This window comes from Podarcis liolepis, assembly GCF_965112155.1.
Source record: "Podarcis liolepis genome assembly, chromosome: 6".
Classification (NCBI taxonomy): Eukaryota; Metazoa; Chordata; class Lepidosauria; order Squamata; family Lacertidae; genus Podarcis; species Podarcis liolepis.
The window spans coordinates 37,443,703-37,464,107 of NC_139559.1; the positions used below are offsets into that span (position 1 = coordinate 37,443,703).

Sequence of the window (20,405 nt, forward strand, 5' to 3'; positions counted from 1 at the left end):
ATTCATACACTTTTCTACAGGCAACTTTTTAAAAAACCCAATGCAATCAAATAATGAAATCTATATTAAGCTGTGACCCTATCCCTTTCAGGTAATCATGGCTGCCTTAATTTTTGCACATCTGTCTGGGGCCTTCTTTCACCCAGAACAATATATTACTCTGATTTAGGATTAACTGTATATGAGATACATAAAGCAGTACCCATTTATTCAGAATATGGACTCTGAAATATAGGATGTGGACAGACACCCATACCCACACCCTATAGCAGGGGTCAGCAAACTTTTTTGGGAGGGGGCCAGTTCACTGTCCCCCAGACCTTGTGGCGGGCCGGACTGCATGCATGCACGTGGCGGAGGGGACTTCTCTCCGCCCCCTCCCCCTGCCTACCTATGGTGCTGCCCGCGCAAGTGCGGGCTGGCTCCAGAGAGGCGCTGCGCTCTGCCAACCATGGCTCCTGTGGCTGCCCTTGCTTTCAGGCCGCTCATCCCTCTGCCGCCGACAGCCTCTGCCACTTGCAAGGGCAGGCACAGGAGCCGCGGCTGGCAGAGCACAGTGCAGCGTCTCTCCGGACCCAACCAGCCCTTTTGGCAAGGCGTTGCACTGCACTCTGCCAACTGCGGCTCCTGTGCCTGCTCTTGCGAGTGGCAGAGGCTGGCGGCGGCAGCAATGGCGAGACGAGCTGCCCCAAAGGGCTGGCTGGCTGGCTCTGGAGAGGCACTGCCCAAAGTGGTACTCAGCCAGCTCAGCCCAGGCCCCTTCCTCCTCTACAAAGGGTGGGGAGAAGCCAGGGAGGAGGCACTGCAGTGTGTGAGGGGGGGGAAATGGCGTCCCCCCAAAATGGCGCAGGAAAAAAAAATGAACAGAATCCACACAATCCATGGACCATCCACGGACCAGATCTTGAGGGCAATTGGGCCGGATCCGGCCCGCGGACCATAGCTTGCCGCCCCCTGCCCTAAAGACTACGGCCATAGGCTCAAGACTACTGCCATAGGCTTCATGGCTAAGAATACTTAGCCATAGTTTGATGGTGTGATGTTTAAAACTGACAAACTATAGTATAAAATGAACCAGCGAGCTAGAATTAGGAACCATATTTTGTGCTAACCATGGTATAACATCATATCTAAATTGACAAACTGCAGTTATGATTGTTCCTCCTCCTTAATGAATTACTGCACCTAGAGACTGAAGTGCTGAACTGATGGAAAAAGAAAGCACTTGCATATTTTGGAAGCTCCAGCCATGCCTGGCACAAACCATGGCTTGGTATGTTATCTAAATGGAACCTTGCAGACTGTATCCAGATTCTCATGTCTCAGCTTAATAAGCTAAGATGTGTGTAAGCCTCTCAACCTATGCCACCCCTTCGCTTATTTGGGAGCTGCAATAAGCTGGGAAGTCTTCAGTTAAGCATAACCACAGCTTCCCATTATGTCTGCACCAGGGAACTATGGTTAACAGGTTCAGAAATAGATAGGACATTAAACAGTTTGAAGTTGATTAAGATCCTAGCTTGTTCCAAACCTTGTAACCCTAGCTTTGTGATTGTGGTGGGAAACTATGGTTAACTGAATATGTCTGGAATTAACTGCAGCACAATGGGAAGGGAAGGGTGCATGCACACAGACACCAGCTTAAGAAGCCAATATATGTTCATCCAAACCTAGCCATGGTGTTCTTCCCAGACTATCATTTGAAATGTTATATGACTTGCGTAACAAACCAGGAGCCAGGGATAACCATATCAACCTAGGAGTAGTCACAGGTCAGGCAGTAAAATTTGCTCATTCATATTGTAGAAAATACAGGAGCTAGGTCTCTCATTTGATATAAGACTTTTATCTCTTGCTGGTTACATCATGCCTCTTATTGATTAGTCAGCAGATACCTGGGCCAGACTCTATGCCAGTTTTAAACAACCTCATTTTAGATGGATTGCACAGCTCATAAAACTATCATGAGTTAGAGGTGAGGATGCAAGTTTATTTATTGCTTAGATTAAATGTGACACACTCTATTGAGGAACTGTATGTTGCTTACTGACAGATGAACAGATGAATTTAATCCTGATAGGTGAATTCAGAACACTTTCTGTAAATGCAAAGACCCGCCACGAATATTTAAGCTGGAAAAACCTGGCCAAACCAAAATGCATTGTATTATGGACCCTGTACATTATAATTATGTAGTAGTTGAATAACTCCAAACATCCTCAGAGCACTCAGTCAATTGCCAGCCTTGGGATATAGGTCAGTGATACTTTTTGATATTAAATAAATATATGCAGAAAAAGATGGGTGGATGTGCTGAGAGAGCTAGCACTCAAACTTCAGTAATGGACTAGTTAGCAAGAGCCACGATGGTCCAGAAAAAATATTGTTTAACTGATCAGGGAGACCCGGGTTCAAATTCTGCCTGACCCATGTAGAAGTGCCTTCTACAGTCCACTTTCAACTCTCAGTTCAACAGGCACAAAATGGGGCAGTGATTTTCTGCAGTGTTTGCAGAGAAGTCTTTAAAGTGATATAATAAATGGTGCATCCAAGAAAGGCTAAAGGAGTAAGACAGGGATGCATTGGTAGAGCTTTAGGTGGTCCGCAGTAGATCCTGCCAGGGTTTTGAACTTCCAGCTGCTTAACGATAACTATCACAAAGTAAACTTTTCCCACTTAAAATAGGAGGTTGAAATTTAATTTTCTTAAATTTTTAGAAGCAAACCAGAAGTGGGCTATTTTTTTGAAAGGATAGTGAACTCAGTTCAGTTCTGGTACAAAAAATGAAATTCCTAGGCTCAGAAAGCACTGAGAATTTCCCTGCTCATTATTTTTTTAACGTGTGTCTTTTGTACCTGGCTAGTAAATCTTGGGGTTCTAATAAAACACACACACACACACACACACACACACACACACACACACACGATTCAACAAGCCTGAAGACTACTCACCCTTGTTGTAAGTGTCATGACTCCTGTGGATACATCTTGGTGGGACTGGTCAGAGGGGAATGGGACAAGGGCAGGGAACTGGAGGAATCCGTGGGATTGGCCCAGAGGGTTGGGGAATGCCAGTCTGGACCCAGTGGAGTGGCCTGGCAGACTGTCAAAAGAAAATCCCACCTCCGTGCCACTGGACACCCCAAGGGACACCCTGAAATTCTTTCCCCTGTCATCCTCATACTTGGGTACATGCATAATGTAGTATGAACTGCGTAAAGGCAATTTGATTTGCCTGTGCCCATATTCTTGACCTTTCACTCACTGTTAATTTAGGAATAAGCTGTGTTAGATGCAAAAGTGCACCCAAATATGCAGAGGATGCAAGCTGATGTGTTCAAACATCAGGAAATATCCATTCCGCCCACCCACATTTAAACAGGAGGATGTCAAAATATTGAAAACCTTGAGGCATAGCAACAATCTAAGCAAAGAACGGGATGTTGTAGTAATGCTTTTGTGGAAGGATAGTTTGTGTTAACTTTTGATAATGGCAGAAAGCACATTGTTTAAAAACATACTGCAGGGGGTGGAGAGAACAGAAATTTTGAAATGCATGGGGCTCTCTCTTGCTTCCTCAACGCATGCAATGTCATAATTTGAGAGGTTTCACAGTTCAAAGACAGAGACCATGTCCTGCATGCAGAAGTCACAGGTTCAATTCAAGACACCTCCGGTCAGAGCAGATGTAGATATTATTATTATTTAAAAACAAAACAAAACATTCCATACCTTGGCATATAAGATCTCTCATCAGTATTGACAGCACCTGCTAGACGTCTTCCCAATCTCCCTCCAAGGGACTAAAAAAGAAAAGAAAACTGCAGTTAATTACTTTTAACCAATTTAAAAACAGAATAAGCAAGATCAAATTCTTCTTTTACAGGGTTTGTCTGCCAAGCCTTACTCAACAGACTTTAAAGACACTTCTCTCTTCTCCCCATTCAATGAAGTAATGCTTCCCAGTGCACATGATTTCAGAGAGATGAATTCATCTATTAACAAGTCAGGCTATCTGGAACATTTCAAGTGAATGTAAATTTTGGAATCTCGCATTTGTGTGACCTTATAAAACCCAGCAAACAAAAGTTTACAAAAGTCTGAAGTAATACAAACTGAATCGACAAGATTCAAAAGGGCAATACCACTATATAATTTCGTGACAAAATGCCTCTGTGTGCCCTGAACATGAACTACGATCATCAGAATATTTGCAGGCTCAACATTCTCCAGCCTATAAAATTGTGGTACCCAAAGCCCAAGTCTAGTTTTCTCCTCACAAACACACCACACTTCCTAAGTTCATGAAGCAAAATAATGGCATAGTTAGCTTAAACAATTTAATGCTAACCATAGGAGCCTCCCACTGTACATTCTTACATTATATTATGCTAACTGCTGAACAACCCAGCATTGTCTAAAAACTGCCGTGCTAAACTGAATGGCTAGTACTAGAAGAGAGAACTTTTGCATGAGCAGTTTGATGGAATTTTCTATGAATTCCCTAAATATTTTTGAAGCATTTGTACTTTTACTTTATCTACTATTGCTTTGTGGGGACCCACAAGGGCTATAGGAAATATTATGACACTCAATCACTAGTTTGCTCCCCCCTCCCCTAGAAAAACTAGCTATTAACACACACAACCTAAAGAAAAAGCCAATAGAGGACTCATAAAAAAGCAAAACTTCCTGAGGCTCTACAACAGCTCAATGCAACTTCTCATTAAAGCAAAGCTACAGTACAAGCTTGCAGTCACATGCCTTTACATGGAATACCCTGCTTACACAAAGGATATACTACATAGTTATTTCTGTTGAGGGGACATAAGGTACCAAGCAGTACCTTTTATACAAATTCCCTTGTGATGCTTGGAATTACAGCAGTGTGGTTCATGCAGTACCGTCCCACAGTTTCACTAATACTTAAATAGCTTCACTAATGTTTAAAAGTCTTTTTGGAGTAAAAGAGGACACAGCTGTGTCATTTATTGCCACGTTCTTTTTTTCTTGGCCTAGCCTTTGCTTCCATCTTTCTTCAACAGTTATCTCAGTTGCAAAATATATCTTTATTGTAGTCTGTTCATCATAAGTGAAGTCTTGCGAGAAAGATTTCTCTCCAGACAATTGGCTAATTATTTGCTTGCTTCTAAAACCATCTCCCATATTAAAAGCAACGGATCGTATTCTCCTGCGCAGAGACAAAGAGGTAACTAGTGTTTTAGCATTCTTTCTTAGTCCACGAGATCACTGAAGCGCTTATGAGCTAAAATTAGTAGGTTTTACACACAGCCTGAAAGCCAGCACAGAATGTCTCCATTGAGAGATGACAGCCCATTAGAGGAACAGTGAAGGGCCTGGCTTCAGGCCCAAGGGAGTCTTTCAGGGACAAGGTTGGGGAAGAGAGAGATCATCCCAAGTGGGCTTTTGTCTCAGGCAGCCACAGGCCAGCTGGCTTTGTCTTGGGCAAAACAGGAAGGACTACAGACCACTCACCAGAACGTGTTCTATTGAAAATACAACAATTCCTTCTCTGGGCAATTTCTGGAGTTGAATGTGGCACTTCCAAAAGCAGGCCAGGCCCTAAAGGTTACCTGAATATATAAGCACAAAGACCATGTCCCTGTTCTATAGGGATCTGCTCAGTGTTAGCTGTGAAACACTTAACAGTTTGTGGGGTGCCATACAAATATGGCATGGCCACAGAACAAGAGAAGGTGACAAGAGATGAAACAGACGGTGTTTGGATTATCAGTCATATGGAGTATTACAGTAAACATGGGGGCAGGTTTGATTATCACTCCCTGTCTTGTTTTCCATGTCTCCCTCTCTGCTATTACTTGTGAGAAGAAGGAAGGGCTTTGTCACCTTTGGTAAAGCATAACAGCCTTGCCTCAAAATTTGCTGACTTCACCTTGCTAGCAATTCCAGTGGGCAGGTCAGCCTGGTGCCATTCATTCTGCTCAGATAAGCAGCAAATGTTTGTCACTAGCAAAAATGTAAGGCACAGAATAATTGCATTTCACAGTGCCAGTGGGCTCCTTGGTTACCTAAGGATACAGTCTAGAAGAGCTTCTTTGGGGAAGGGGGAAGAAGCAGCAGCAGCTATGCTTTGTATTGCATTTTGCAACAAATTCCATCAAGCTTGTTTGACTCTAAGGGTGTCCATCCTTCACACACACACACACACACACACACACACACACACCCTACCATCAGAAACCAAGTTACTCTTGTACAGAGACTACTATGTACGCAGAAGAAAGGGGAATCGGTACTTAGCAATAAGACACACTATCTCACCACATCCAACAAATCAATGTACTTAAAAAGGATCCTTCTTTGGTATGTTTTCTATTTTTGAAATAGAATTAAATTCCAAGTATACAAGGCATGGCCAAGAGCTACACATAAGCATCATTCCATGTACTCAGGCTGTAAGCCAATGGCCTAAAATATGCACGTCCCACCGAAAGAAACAGCTTGGGAACAGCGGTGCCTTGACTGTAAAAATCCTGGGTAGACCAAGGTTTGCCACTACATTAAACATAAGCTAAAACTATTATGTACTATTACAACTATAATGTGCACCAAGGTCATTAGTGCAGAAACCCTCATTTGAAGTCTAATAATGTCAACTAGACAGCCAGTGTGGTTCAAGTGTCAGACTAAGACCTGGAAGACCAAGATTCAAATCCTCATTCATCCACAAAGCTCAATGGGTGACTTTGGGCCAGGCTCCATCCCTCAGCCCAACCTATTTCAGAGGGCTGTAGTTAGGAGAAAATACTGGAGAAAGTGGGGGAATTTGTATGCCATGAATTCTTTGGAGGACAGGTGATATACAAAATGTAGTAGAAAAACAGACTACAGTGGTATCTTGGTTTACAAACTTAATCCGTTCCAAAAGTCCGTTCTTAAACCAAAGCGTTCTTAAACCAAGGCGTGCTTTCCCATAGCAGCAGGGGACTCAATTTACAAATGGAACACACTCAACAGGAAGCGGAGCATGTTCTTATTCCAAGGCAAAGTTCACAAACCAAAACACCTACTTCCCGGTTTGCAGCGTTCTTAATCCAAGTTGTTCATAAACTAAGCTGTTCTTAAACCAAGGTACCACTGTAATGGTATTGAAAAGTTTCTTTCAGGAATCTTGACATATTTATTTCAAGGCTTTCCTTGGGTTTGCTATTTTGGTTGTTTATAAAGTGTGAGAGAAAGGCAGCTCAGATTCCTGCAAAATTTGAAAAGGGTGATTCAGGTGCTCGAAGCCATAGTAAGTCAGGTAGAAGAGACGATATATGAAAACATTTTGCCTACATTTTACCTGCTCTATGTAGCTCTCAAAATTTGGTAGGAAATATTTTGAACCTCTTTACAAAGTGTGGGAGCTGATGGATAAACAGTTCTACAAAACTTTTGAAGGCTGCAAGGCCTAGTGTCCCCTCTCTCTTACAGTACTGGATGCAATAAAAAGTACATTTATATTAAAATTAAGTGTTTGTGGGTTTAGCAAAGTGATTTTAGGCAGCAAAACAATAGGGCAAATAAGCTTGCAAAAAAGATAACAAAAAGGAAAAAAAATTCAGTTTCTACCAGTGTTTTCCTCAGCAGTTCAGAGAACATAGCATAGTCCTGTCGAATTAACAATTGAAACTCTTTTACACAGCACAGCCTTACTGTGCACCGAAGTCTCATGTGACAATCCAAACTGTCTAATGCAGGGATTGGGGGGGGGGCCTGTGGGGCTCCAGTTATTACTGGACTCCTGCTACCTCCTGCCAGGATGGTCAAGGATGATGAGAGCTGTGGTCCAACAACACTTGGAAATTCACAAGTTCTCCATACCTGGTTTAACAGATGGCAGGCCTAGTGCTTTGAAGGCCAAACTAGAAGCTACGGCACCAGTTCAATGTGTCTAAAACATGGAACTATCCCAGCAATATAGAAAAAGTGGGACTGGCGGTCCAATTTTAACAGCACAAGGTGTGAGACTAGCTGATGAGTGTAGAATCCTCCTTGCTAGCAACCAACCTCACCAAAGTCACTCCAGCACCCCAAACACCGAAAAGCAATGTTTCCTTAGCTGAACTCATGTACTGAAGCTACCTTAGCTAGGTGAAAACATTTGGGAAGTTGCGGGGAGGTAAGGAGGCGTGCAGGAAGGACTGGGGAGTAAAACCAGAAGTTCCGTATTTGTCTATGCGGTTCACATTTGAAAACACTGGCTTGCTGCCATTATGTCCAGTTTTGCCTTGTGTCAAAGTAGCTTGGCATTTGCCATAGTAATAATAATAATAATAAATAATAATAATAATAATAATAATAATAATAATAATAATAATAATAATAATAATAATTTGTTATTTCAACCCCACCCATCTGGCTGGGTTCCCCCAGCCATTAACAAGACTCAAGTGACTCTTTTATTGTTGGGCTGTTTAAAGAGACCATTTTACTGCATATTTTAATCATGGACGTCTATAGTTTAATGTTTCAATGGGATTGTTTTGTTGTGCATTGTAATAATTGGTTTTTTATGTTTTATTCATCACTCAGATGCCATCTTGGCATTAAGCAGTATTTTTCATTTAATTTCATTTTCAGGCATTCCTATCAAGGTAGAAATATCCGGATTTCACTCTACCAAGGCACCAATTCACAGATCATCCTTCAAGAGGGATTCTAAACGTTTCACTACCAGTGTGAAGTTATTCAATCCATTTGCTTAAAAGATCTGCAGGTGTTATTTTCCTTTCACTATCATTTTCTGGCCATTTTACCAAGCTCAGAGTAACAGAAATAAATTTAGATTATGGGGTAAGTGTTAGTACTGTCTTACAGGGCAACATCTCCCTGCGAATTCCATTCCAAAATAAAAGTATAGTGCATCAGCTTTCTCCTTTAAGACACATGCGAGTGACAAAGGGAAGAAGAATCAGGCCCCCACATGTATTTTAAAGAGGGAAACAGCAACTATTCTCTCTTCCCACGCATCATTGCAAGATTAAAGCCTAAATGGATTGCCGGCTCCTCCTCTGCTATTCAGTTATTCTGGGCCCAAAGAGGAGGATGCATCCGTTCTCTGCCTCTTTTAATATGTACGTTTACCCCAGCAGTCAGACAGCTCTCTTTCTTTACAATCATCTGCCCTTCTAGAGTAGAATCATCATGTTTTCCCTTCTATCAGATGTTGCACTTCTTTAAGCCTCCCCTAGTTGTGCTTGCTCCTTTAATATGCCGTGGTTCTGCTTTAGCATGATTCAAAGACCAAGTTCGCAATGATGGAGATAGATAGAGAGATATCACAAGGCTAGTTTGCAAACCGTTTACATAAAGGACTATACATATACACTTTACTAGGCAAGTGTAACTATGCTTTACATTTACCACATTTTTTGCTCTATAAGACTCACCTTTTCCCTCCTAAAAAGTAAGCGGAAATGTGTGTGCGTCTTATGGAGCGAATGCAGGCTGCACAGCTATCCCAGAAGCCAGAACAGCAAGAGGGATTGCTGCTTTCACTGTGCAGCGATCCCTCTTGCTGTTCTGGCTTCTGAGAGTCAGATTCCCCCCCCCCTTGTTTTCCTTCTCCAAAAACTAGGTGCGTCTTGTGGTCTGGTGCGTCTTATAGAGCGAAAAATATGGTACATTTTAACTCTGTTTGCTTCTTTTCCTAGTGAAGGTAGAAAATCCCAAGCAGCGGAGCAAAAAACACATTTAAAGCCCACCATAGTGGAGAGCAAAGTGCTGAAGTCCACCCTACCACACCACTACAGGAATATCCATCATGAACCACAGGTGTCGTGCAACAATGGGAAATAATAAGAATGAACAGAGACAGGTCACTGCCCATTCCGGCAGAAAGTTGCTCCCACCTTAGGGAGAGGAGAGAATGCAGAGATAGACATGACAGCCCAATTAACACTGCCTGCAATGTATGCAATGGTGCACAGATGAGGATAAAAGGTAATTCTCACCTTATTACTTCTGAGGAGCAAAGTGCTTCTTTAAGAAGATAGAATACAATAGAATTTGTTTTGTATTTTATCTCTTGACAAGGGGTGGGATTAGACATTACAAAAGACATGTGACTGTTATGAAACAGAGCAAAATCATCTAGCCCCAGCCTCTACTGACATTGCAAATTGTAAGATACAGTTTTATGTTGTGAGTTGCTCTGAAGTTCAAACTTGCTGGTGAGTCTTATAGAGCTGTTTCACAAACAGCAATTGATTTGAGATCTGGTGTCCTAATGTTGCTAAGTATGTATATGCCTAAGAAAGAATACAAAAGCAGTCATGGTAGTACTTATTTATATTTTGGGGTGGGGAGGGGTGTAGATCTACAATTCCTACCATTGAAAAAGGTTATTTAGGGCGTTGGAAATAGCCCAAATGACAAACAAATGAAATGGTCCAATTACACAAACAATTTCTCTCCTCCCCCCCCCCCAAAAAAAGCAACTTTTCGTTAGGTATTTGAATTATTATTTTCATTTGGAATACTTAGACATTTATGCATTTGAACATTTGTGGCTGAGAGGGGTTCGAAGCAATTTGTTTAGCACTCTGTCCACAAATTCCCACAGCCTCTCTCTCTCTCTCTCCATATATGACTGCACTCTGAACGTCCCTTTCCTTGGTCCATTTCAAGGGGTGCCATTTATAGAGGCAGGGGGGAAAGCGCAGAGGTGTCACTTCATCATTTTGCTTAAAAGACATTACAGGGGCCACATATGGAGGGCAAGTGTATTTTGTGTATCTCTAATTTCACCCTAGATGTGCATGCTGAGTAAATGCATTTGCTGTGCAAGATACTGTCAGTTCACAAAATTAACACTTAACAGAGGGATTAGCAATATGCCACAATAATATAGCCATACAAGTAAAGGCCAAAAGTCACTTCTTGGTAAAGTTTACTGTTATTACTACTATTATTTCACTCAGAATTTGCCAGGAACAGGACCTAGCTAAAAGGCTATTCTGACTTCACCCAGTGATAGCTGCTAGAGAAAGGTATTCACCAATGACAGATTTCTTACCTGCAACTAGTGATCTTCAAGTAGTCACCAGCACACAGTTCTGAGTGTGCAAAAGCCCAGATCCCATTGGCGTCACTGTACAGAGACTATGGAGGAGGATTTTCCAATTCTCCAACTTTGTTTAAAACCTGTATGCATTTGGCTGCATAAAAGTTCCATCTTTCTAGTTTGTCTTGCAGATGTACAATCAGTATCTTACTCAGATGAGAAACAACGCAGTTCTCATTAATTCTACTCAAAGCTAGTCCTACTGAATTCAATGCAAGTGATTCCCAGGCAAAAATGAATTAAGTGTATTTTTTTAAAAAACCAAATAGATAAATAAGCAGCTAGAACATGTACAGAAAGGCTGTTTCTGATCAGATGGGTCTGCAAGGAATGCAACGTCTGACAAACAGCTCTGCCAGTGATAATGGTAAATGCCAGGATTTTCATTTGTTAATTAATTCTTGCAGCTCATGCTGAGCTGTGGCTGGCAGAGTTACTGTTTGGGGAAACATGCACAATTAAAAAGAAGAGGTTGGTAGATTTTCATAAACTCTTTGTTGGCAATGAAATCAATTTTGCACCATTTATTTCATTTTGTGTTTCAAGTGTTTAGATCAAGTAGGTTCAGGGATCAAAAAGCCATGCATGGCAGATTCAAGTGCTTCATTGGGTGTCTGTTGTTTCCAGCTTCCTGGGAGACAGAATGAAGCATAATGAATCTGCTTCTTTCTACTCAAATAGCAAAAAAAGTGCGGGGGGGGGGGGGTTAGTGACAGAATAGCTGCATTCACACTTTATGGTAAGCCACAGTTAATGGTTTACTATAAATGTGCAGATGGCTCCCAATGCACTCCTCCCCAGCTTGAACATGAGCAACAAACCATGATCCCTGGCTTAGCATCATGTCTGAACTGAATATTGTTGTTTGTACTGAAGTGATCTTTTTCTTAACTATTAACTATGCCAAAAATGAAGTAATTTATTAAAGAAAAACTTATGGAAAAAGCTAATTTTTGGCTTTTGATCCTGCAGTAGTAGCTCCACTCTCTTCTGTTGTAGGCTTCATCCTTTCCCTAAAAATGTGCTTTAGAACCAAAGGAAACTATATGCTAAAAATTAAGTAAAAAACCATCTATATGAAAATCACACACAAACACACACACACATATCACATGGGACCTCAGTAGCAACTATCCCTAGAGTGAAACTTGTCCAGTGTCACTTAGATTTCAGCAAGAATATAACTCAGGACTTGCTATTTATAAAACACACACACACACACACACACACACACACACGGCAGAAAATGTGAGGAATCAACACTCTTAATGGCCATGAGATTACACCATGTTCCATTCATAGGGAAAGCTAACAGAAGAGAAAAGGCAACTACTGAAACTCTTCGTTCCAAAGGCATCTGCTACTCATTCCCCAACAAACAGCAAATTGCATGGCTGTTGAAACTATAATGAAATTACCAATGAATCACCCCCATTTCAAAGCGACTTGTGATTTTTAGCAAAAACAATGCAAACGTGGCAAAGCTAAGAGACCACAGCATAATCTGGACTTCCAACATTCTAGGTGGCCTTGGTGGTTAGAAGTGTCTATTTCCAACCAGGGCTGGTTTGCCAGCTACAGCCCCTTTTGGAAAGAGATGACTTAGCCATGGTACTCCATGCTCCGGTAACTTCCGGATTAGATTATTGCAATGTGCTCTACATGGGGCGGCCCTTGAAGACAACTCAGAAACTTCAACTGGTACAAAATTCAGCAGCCACATTACTGGCTGAAGTTTCCTATGGAACTCATATAAAGCATATACAAAACAGCTGCATTGGCTGCCAGCTCATTTCCAAGCAAGTGTGTGAAGCCCTAAATGGCTTAGCCCCAAATATCTGAAAGGCTGCCCTAGACCCTCTCAGAAGTTAAGATGAGTAGAGGGCTTTCTTGGTAGTTCCACCTTCCTCAGAAGTTTGGGTGGTGGTGGTATGGGACAAGGCATTCTTATTCTTATTTTTTAATTTTATTTATAAGATTTTACAATATATAAAATAAAAATAAATTTAAATCACAGATAATCATTCTCTTATTTTGACTTCCCTCACTCTCTTTCTGCGGCTCCTTGTTTATATTTTAATTTACTGCATATCAAATTATACCAATTTGTTATTTACCCTCTATGTTACTTATATGTTGTTGTTGTTTTTCTTACTGCACGTTGTTTGCTTTAACCCTGCTAATGTCTTAATTTGTTTACAATAACTTTGTAAATATACTATAAATGAGTTCCATTCGTTCTTAAAAACTTGATCATCTTGATTTCTTATTCTTCCAGTGAGTTTTGTCCTTTTCTGAATAGTCCATTAATTTCTTGAACCAGTCTTCTTTTGTTGGGACTTTTTCTTCTTTTGATCTTTGGGCATATACCGTAATATTCTAGTGGCAGCAGTCACAATACATAAATACATTCTCTTAGGGGTATTCTCTGTGGCAGCCCCTAAGTTGTGGAATTCCCTCCCCACAGAGGTGTTTCCAGCTTCTTTACTACACAACTTTTTGAGAATGCTGGCCTTTGGCAGGGTCCACCCTATTCCTGAGACTGTAATCTGTTTCATCTGTTTTTATTTCTGAATTTTAAACTGTTTTAACTCACCTTGGGATCTCCTAGTGAAGGGTGGTAATAAATTTAATTATCATGATGATTCATTGAGCTGCCTTCTGAGCCAAGGAAGAACAAAGTTTACCCTGTCCAAGTGTAACTATTGGTTTGCCTGCATTGTGTATCAATATTAGCTACAAAGTAGCAGATTTCACCAACAGGTGAGCTGCTGCCATGCTCATTTTATCCTGTTACTTTGCTTCATGAAATTCTGGATGTTACTACACCGTTTCTCTATGAAGTTCTCTGCAAGATAACCGAACAAGGACAACTAATGAAGGTTCTCAGACCATGTGGTGGGACAGACTATATTTTTTTTTGGGGGGGGGTGAACGAATTCCTATGCCCCACAAATAACCCAGAGATAAATTTTAAATAAAAGGGCACATTCTACTCATGTAAAAACACGCTGATTCCCGGACTGTCCATGGGCCGGGTTTAGAAGGCGATTGGGCCGCATCCGGCCCATGGGACTTAGGTTGCCTACCCCTGGCATAGATCATCAGAAACGAGGCGGCACAAACCCCACAGATCTATTCCACAGAAGTGTGGAAAGCTCACAAACATATTGGTCACTCAGTGGTGACCAAGGAAAGTGAAGAGATTAATTGCCTGGAGGGTCCTCAGAAAACTTTATATTTCAGAGATACAGATTAACTGCACAAGATCAAGAAAGTAGTGGCAGCAGTCAGTTAACTTGTGTGTGCATGAGGTCATGCTGAACTCACTTCAAGGCAAAGAATGAGAACACCCCTTCCTAACTCAATCAAGAGAAAACAAAGCTGAGCTGAGATCAGTCTATTTTATCAAGCTATTCTGATCTTTTAACTGGAAAGCCAAATACCATTCAAAAATGTCATCAGGTTTTCCAAGCTAACACCCTTGCTTCCCCAATTCTGCTATTATTCCATTTATTGATTCCCACCCACCCACCCACCGCTATTTCAGCCAAGGCAACGTAAGTGGTCAACAAAATAATTCAACAAAACTCATATCACATCATAAAACAATCCATCAAACACAACACAGAGCAAGAGCATTTACTTGCATCATCCTTGAGGTTCTCTGGAGCCTTTTTCAGCCCAGTAGAGAGATATCAAGGATGGAACCTGGGACTTTTGGCCTGAAAAGTATATGCTCTGCTCCTGGGATTCAAAGGGGAAACATGGGACATTTTGCAAGCTAAAGAATCTCGCTTTCCTATGCAAAAATCACAATGTGGGGGAAATCATGAAGCTAGCCAATGCCTCTACATAGCTCTGTTCTTATTTCAGACATGATATTTTAGCTGATGATATATCAGAATGTTAAAAACCAGATATCGCCCAGCCCTAACACAGAGACTTCAGCGTGGATTAATTTCTCATAGACTGTTTACACTGAAAGCTTGACATGTAGCAAGAGTTGGGGAGGGGGCACCCACTACACATAGGGCTGAAGTGCCCACCTGATCTCTGAACGATGAAGATTAGCAATAAATGGATACTGTATTGCCAACTAAGTGTGTAGCTTAAGCTGTTATGGACTGATCAATCTACAGACATTGTTTGATTCTCCCTTCAAGGTTATGCATAATAGGTTAACAAATTAACCGGAATAGCTCAAGGTTGAATAGAAAGTCACTTCCACATTTAGCTTTAAAATGTACCTATGATAAGGCAAAACAAGTACTATCACAAAAGTCAACACCCAGTACACAGTAATTATTAGGATGAGTCACCAAAGAGAACCATGGTAATATTTTATCACCTCACTGCAAACGAGTCAAATGCATTTAAAGACTCCCTGTATAAAACATCTGCCTTCAGTAAAAACAGCTATTTACTTTGAAATTGTATGCTTCCCCATTCAAAAAGCTAGAAAAGGAACAGTTTTAAAGTTAGAAATGATACAAAATAGCCAGTAAACAAGTAAATTAAAATCATTTATGGCTTAAACCCTGGCTATTAAATGTAAACCTAAAGAGAGTTTTGATGAACTGCCCCCCCCCCAAAAAAAAAAATCAGGACCAGAGAACAGGTAGAGAGCCGCCCTGGTATCTTTCTTGATGAAAAGACTTTACAGGTTGCCCACTGCAATCATAGAAAATGAGCCAGTATTTAAGCTTGTAGGTGCTAACTGATGCAATATGTCAAGGTACACAAGGACTCTCCAACATAGTTAAACTTATGAAGTAGCTAGCACAATTATACAGAATCTGCAAAGTGGGTTCTAAACCTCTGGTATCAGCAACAAACCTTCTATCTTCAGTTCAGATTATAATTAGGTACTGGACACCTTCTATGCTAAGATGGTAACTCATCCTGATCTTGGCAACAAGATCAGCCACATCATCTATATAAATCTCATCTAACAATATTATAGATAATGAATGGCAGTCCTTTAACTATGGGCTCAAACCAGACAGCCTTATTGTGTTTGAGCAATTTTTTGCGTTTTTTGTCCCGGTGGGAAAACCCACGTTTACTACTGAACTGGCATAAGCAGCAACTGAGTTTCTGGCAAATTACTGTTTGCTCCAGTTCAGTGGACCTGGATCTGTAAAGCGTGGAGCAAAAGGAAGCCTGGATGTGCCCCTACAATAAACAGCAACAGTGAATACTTCAGGAGCACTGTTTGCCTCAGTCTTCAGAAATAAAGCTCTCTCGCCGTGTGCTCGCATACTGCCTTGCTCGAAGCAAGCTTCTGATCACATAGCTATAAAAACCGAGGGCTAAAAGGTGTTTGAAGGTCACCAAGCTTGGTTTCAACAATTCAGCACTCTCCATTCTCAGACACCCTTATCAGATTATCCCGTATCAATTAAGCCATTGTGCTATATGCAGAGAGCAACGTGAGCCAGGTACATTATGTCGGAATTGCCCATAGTTGCACACCATAAGTGCATAGCACGCCTATGTGGCTTAAGTAACCTATTCTACACATTACGAAAATCAAGGTTCCCTTGATCCTAAAATATTAATACCAGGTTGTGTGAAACTGCTAGCTTCAGGCATGGATTCGGAAACGGTCAACTTCTTGACAGCTGCAAGGACCTACAAAACAGGACTCAAACCATAGCTGATTAGTTTGATAAGATATGGACCATCATAACAATGATTAAACTGACATACTACAGAAGACAATGGGCAGTCAAGTACATTTATGGAAAGATGGTCCCTTTTGTGATGTATTGGAACATACTGACAATAAAATGCCCAAGTCATAGAAGACCTTCACTTTATTGCAAAGATATAGATAATGACTCATGCTTGTACAAAGTCCATGTGAATACTGAACTCGGTATCGTAATTTAAAAACCAAGGTTACCTGTCAATCTAACTAGAAAGGTGATGTCATCTCAATTCTCTAAATGGTTAATGTCTTACTTGTTGTTTTTTAAAAGCAGTTTTGTCAAATCAATCCCAAAGCAAAAGAAAAGCAAAAGCAAAAGCCTTATCTGTTTGACTCTTGAACTTCCTTTCTCATACAGCAAACAGCAGCAGCTGGGCAACCCACTCAAAATCCTTTGATTAATGTGGTCAAGAATAATATCTCAAGGGATGATGGCCCAGAATTCTTTCAACTGATACGTGTATATGCATTTGGGGGCGAAAAGGCAGAGAGAAGATGTCATTGACCACAAAAACAAACAATCTCTTATTTCTCTCTTATTTCTTATTGCATAGTCTCTATCTCATCTCAGACCAACACCTTCTCTAGACTTGCCATGGGAGGTGTTGTAAGCTCAGCCAAAAGTAAACAGGGAGCTGGAAGATATTATGCTGAAGATAAGCAGCTATATAATTGTGAAGAGCTGTTGTCATCCAGGAACTCAAAATAGCTTCCCTCTTATGAAACATTTGGGGACAATGCTTGAGAAGCCCAGTGATATAAACCTACCTGAGATATAGCACAGCGACAGAAGCTGTGATTAAAAAAATGTATCTAATTCAAATATTTAGCAGGATAAGTTGTTGCACCACCTGAGATATGAATGTGGGTAGGATTGCATGTCTGAATGCTCTCCCCCTGCCTCACACCTCTCTGCCTATGCAAACTAGCACATTCTTTCTGAAGTTACATGCACACCATACATTTAAATCATCTGGCTTCCCCCAAAGTATCCTGGGAACTGTAGTCTATTAAGGGTGCTGGGAAATATAGCTCTGTTGGGGCGAAACTACAGTTCCCATGATTCTTTGGGGAAAGCCATGTGCTTTAAGAGTATGGTGTGGGTGGAACCAGAGTCTTTGCTCTGATGTGCTAACTTTGCATAATTAGAGAAATATCAGGAGGTGGGGATTCAGAAGAGTTATTGTATGAGAAATTTCAGCAGCCCAGTAATATGCAAGCCACCAAAAGAAGCAAGTTGTTCCTATATTGCACAACCGGGCAATGTCCTACAAAGGATTTTCCAGATAATTATTCTGAAAATAAAATAAGAATGAGGGAGGGAGGAACTGTTCTGCAACAACCTCCAATTAGGGTTCTATCAGATGTCACATCCACACAGTACATTTAAAGCACTCTTATACCACTTTAGCAAACACGCCCCCCCCCCAAGGAGTCCTGGGAACTGTGGCTTGTTAAGTGTGCTGGGAATTGTAGCACTATGAGGGCTCTCCTAGTAACTCTCAGCACCCTTAAACTAGAGTTTCCCAAGATTCTTTGGGAAAAGCAATAACTGCTAAAGTGGTACAAGGCGGCTTTAAATTTATGGGGTGGCTGTGACCAGAGTTTTCAAATGCAGAGGATGAGTGTCTATTCCAGCTGAAAGTATGGAACAGGAGAGAGGAAATATCCATAATAGGCACTCAATACATACTTTCCATGAGCCACTAATATTTCCCCTCCCCTTCGTCTTATTTGTAAGCCTGTTTGAAACCCACACTGGTCTAGAGATAAGTTAAAAGTAACCTCAGAGAGAACGTTTTGAAAAAGTCCACTAGTGGGAAGCTCTGCAGCTTTTCACTTAGCTAATGCATTTTTCGGCAAGTTTTTAGTCAGCGATACTGAGTCATATGCAAAGAGTCCAAAAGTGGGGGGTGGGGGGTGGAGTGGGGCTGGAAGAAACTCCTCATACCAAAACTCCTACTTACTGAATGAATCTTTTCAATTTGCTTTAGTATTAACTTGATAAGATAGCCCAAGCAGAAATGCTGGCCAGGGAACTGAATAATGCTTCCTCGAACAGACAGCAATCTCATATAAATCAAGTTAGAAAACTGAGCTGCTTCTGTCGATAAGAATTTTTCAAGCAAATACGCAGGCTCCCAGAAAATATTTGTTACAAATTGGTCCTTGTGCAAACAGAACCAGACATACATATAATTTTCGCTCCCCTTTTCCAAGGCTTAAATGACAAACACCACAAAGCTCTTGATCCTCCCCTTAAGGTTCAGCCTTTGGATTTTTTAAATGTATTGTGAATTAAGCTTCAAGTGTTATCTAAAGAAACCATAAATATAAGTTTTGGGTTACTCAAAAATTGAAGGGAAAGCAATTTACTTTTTTCTAGACTCTTTTTAAACAGGAATATGATCAAGTATTACTCTCAAAAACATTTGAAAATGTGTTGTATTTAGAAACCATGTTGAAGTAATCATGACATCCATGAAATGAAATATACAGTATAGTTTAACCTGTTAACGTTTTAAAAACTAATAACCTAGCCAAAGCAGAGTTAAGAGACTGAAGTCGGGAGTCAGAGTCAGGAAATGTCAAGAATTCAAAGTGTGCATAATGCTGGCTTGTGCGCAAAGAGATCAAGACAGTAGGCAGGAAGGGAAGTGGAGCTTGTGATGGCCCAGACAGGAAAATGAAGCAGAATATTAATATTGAGAAGCATACCCACCAAGGAAGAACTGACTGGACAGCTTCCTGTAGATACCCTGGCAAAAAGGAGGAAACCATATGCACCTCAATACACAACAAATGTTTGCCGAGAAATCATCAGTGGCATGATACAGAAGTCACTGGTAAAACAGATCTGGACTCCACAAAGCTGGCGGCTTTTAATTCATATAAAGACTCTTGAAGATAGCAGAAAGTCTTCAGGCTCATTCTCAAGTTACTCCAAGAGAAGGGATGGTGTTGCAACATGACAGACTTCATTTTTGTTAAACTGCTAACAAACTGCAACTAACTGCTGCAGAAGATTTTCCAGTTTGGGAATGCCCTCCCTAGTGAGATGCGCCCGCCTCCATCATTATTAACTTTCAGGAGGAATCTGAGAACATTCTTGTTTATCCAGGCATTCGGTGACTGAAGAATACTGTTCCTGGCAACCCCGGGATCACTGGATGGAAGAGTGGTTTTAACCTCAACTGCTTTTAGAATGTTCTAATAGTCTTTCAACTCTTTTAAATGGATTTGCTATGTTTGCTTTGTGTTTGTTTATGCTTTGTGTTTGTTTCTAAATTGTGGATTTGTTTGCCACCCTGGGCTCCTTTGGAAGGGTGGGATATAAATTCAATCAATAATAATAATTTGACAGTAACTGCAGAGGCCATTTCCACAGCTCATGTTGCTGTGCAAAGAGGTCAAATAAGGCCACAGTCACCATCCCTGCTGGCCTCAAAAACTATGATCACAAGGGACGTCAGACACTGGCCTCGAGATATCATTAACTTTTGTTTTCAGTTGCTGCAGCTTGTAGGTTTCTAAGAAAAGCTATAATTAGGTGGCTTATTAATGAAACAGCTTTACTATTGGTAACTCGGGGACA

General features: G+C 41.0%; 1 protein-coding gene across 5 annotated transcripts in view; it reads right to left on the bottom strand.

The window, feature by feature from the left end:
* Positions 1–20,405, bottom strand: part of RAP1A (RAP1A, member of RAS oncogene family) — a 90,883-nt gene that overhangs the window by 33,809 nt on the left and 36,669 nt on the right. For 4 of the 5 annotated variants that reach the window (XM_083509096.1, XM_083509098.1, XM_083509099.1 and 1 more), the window contains exon 2: positions 3,735–3,805. The gene's annotated coding sequence lies outside the window, so the exon portion shown is untranslated. The remainder of the gene's footprint in view (positions 1–3,734; positions 3,806–20,405) is intronic. The other variant, XM_083509100.1, reaches the window with a different exon arrangement.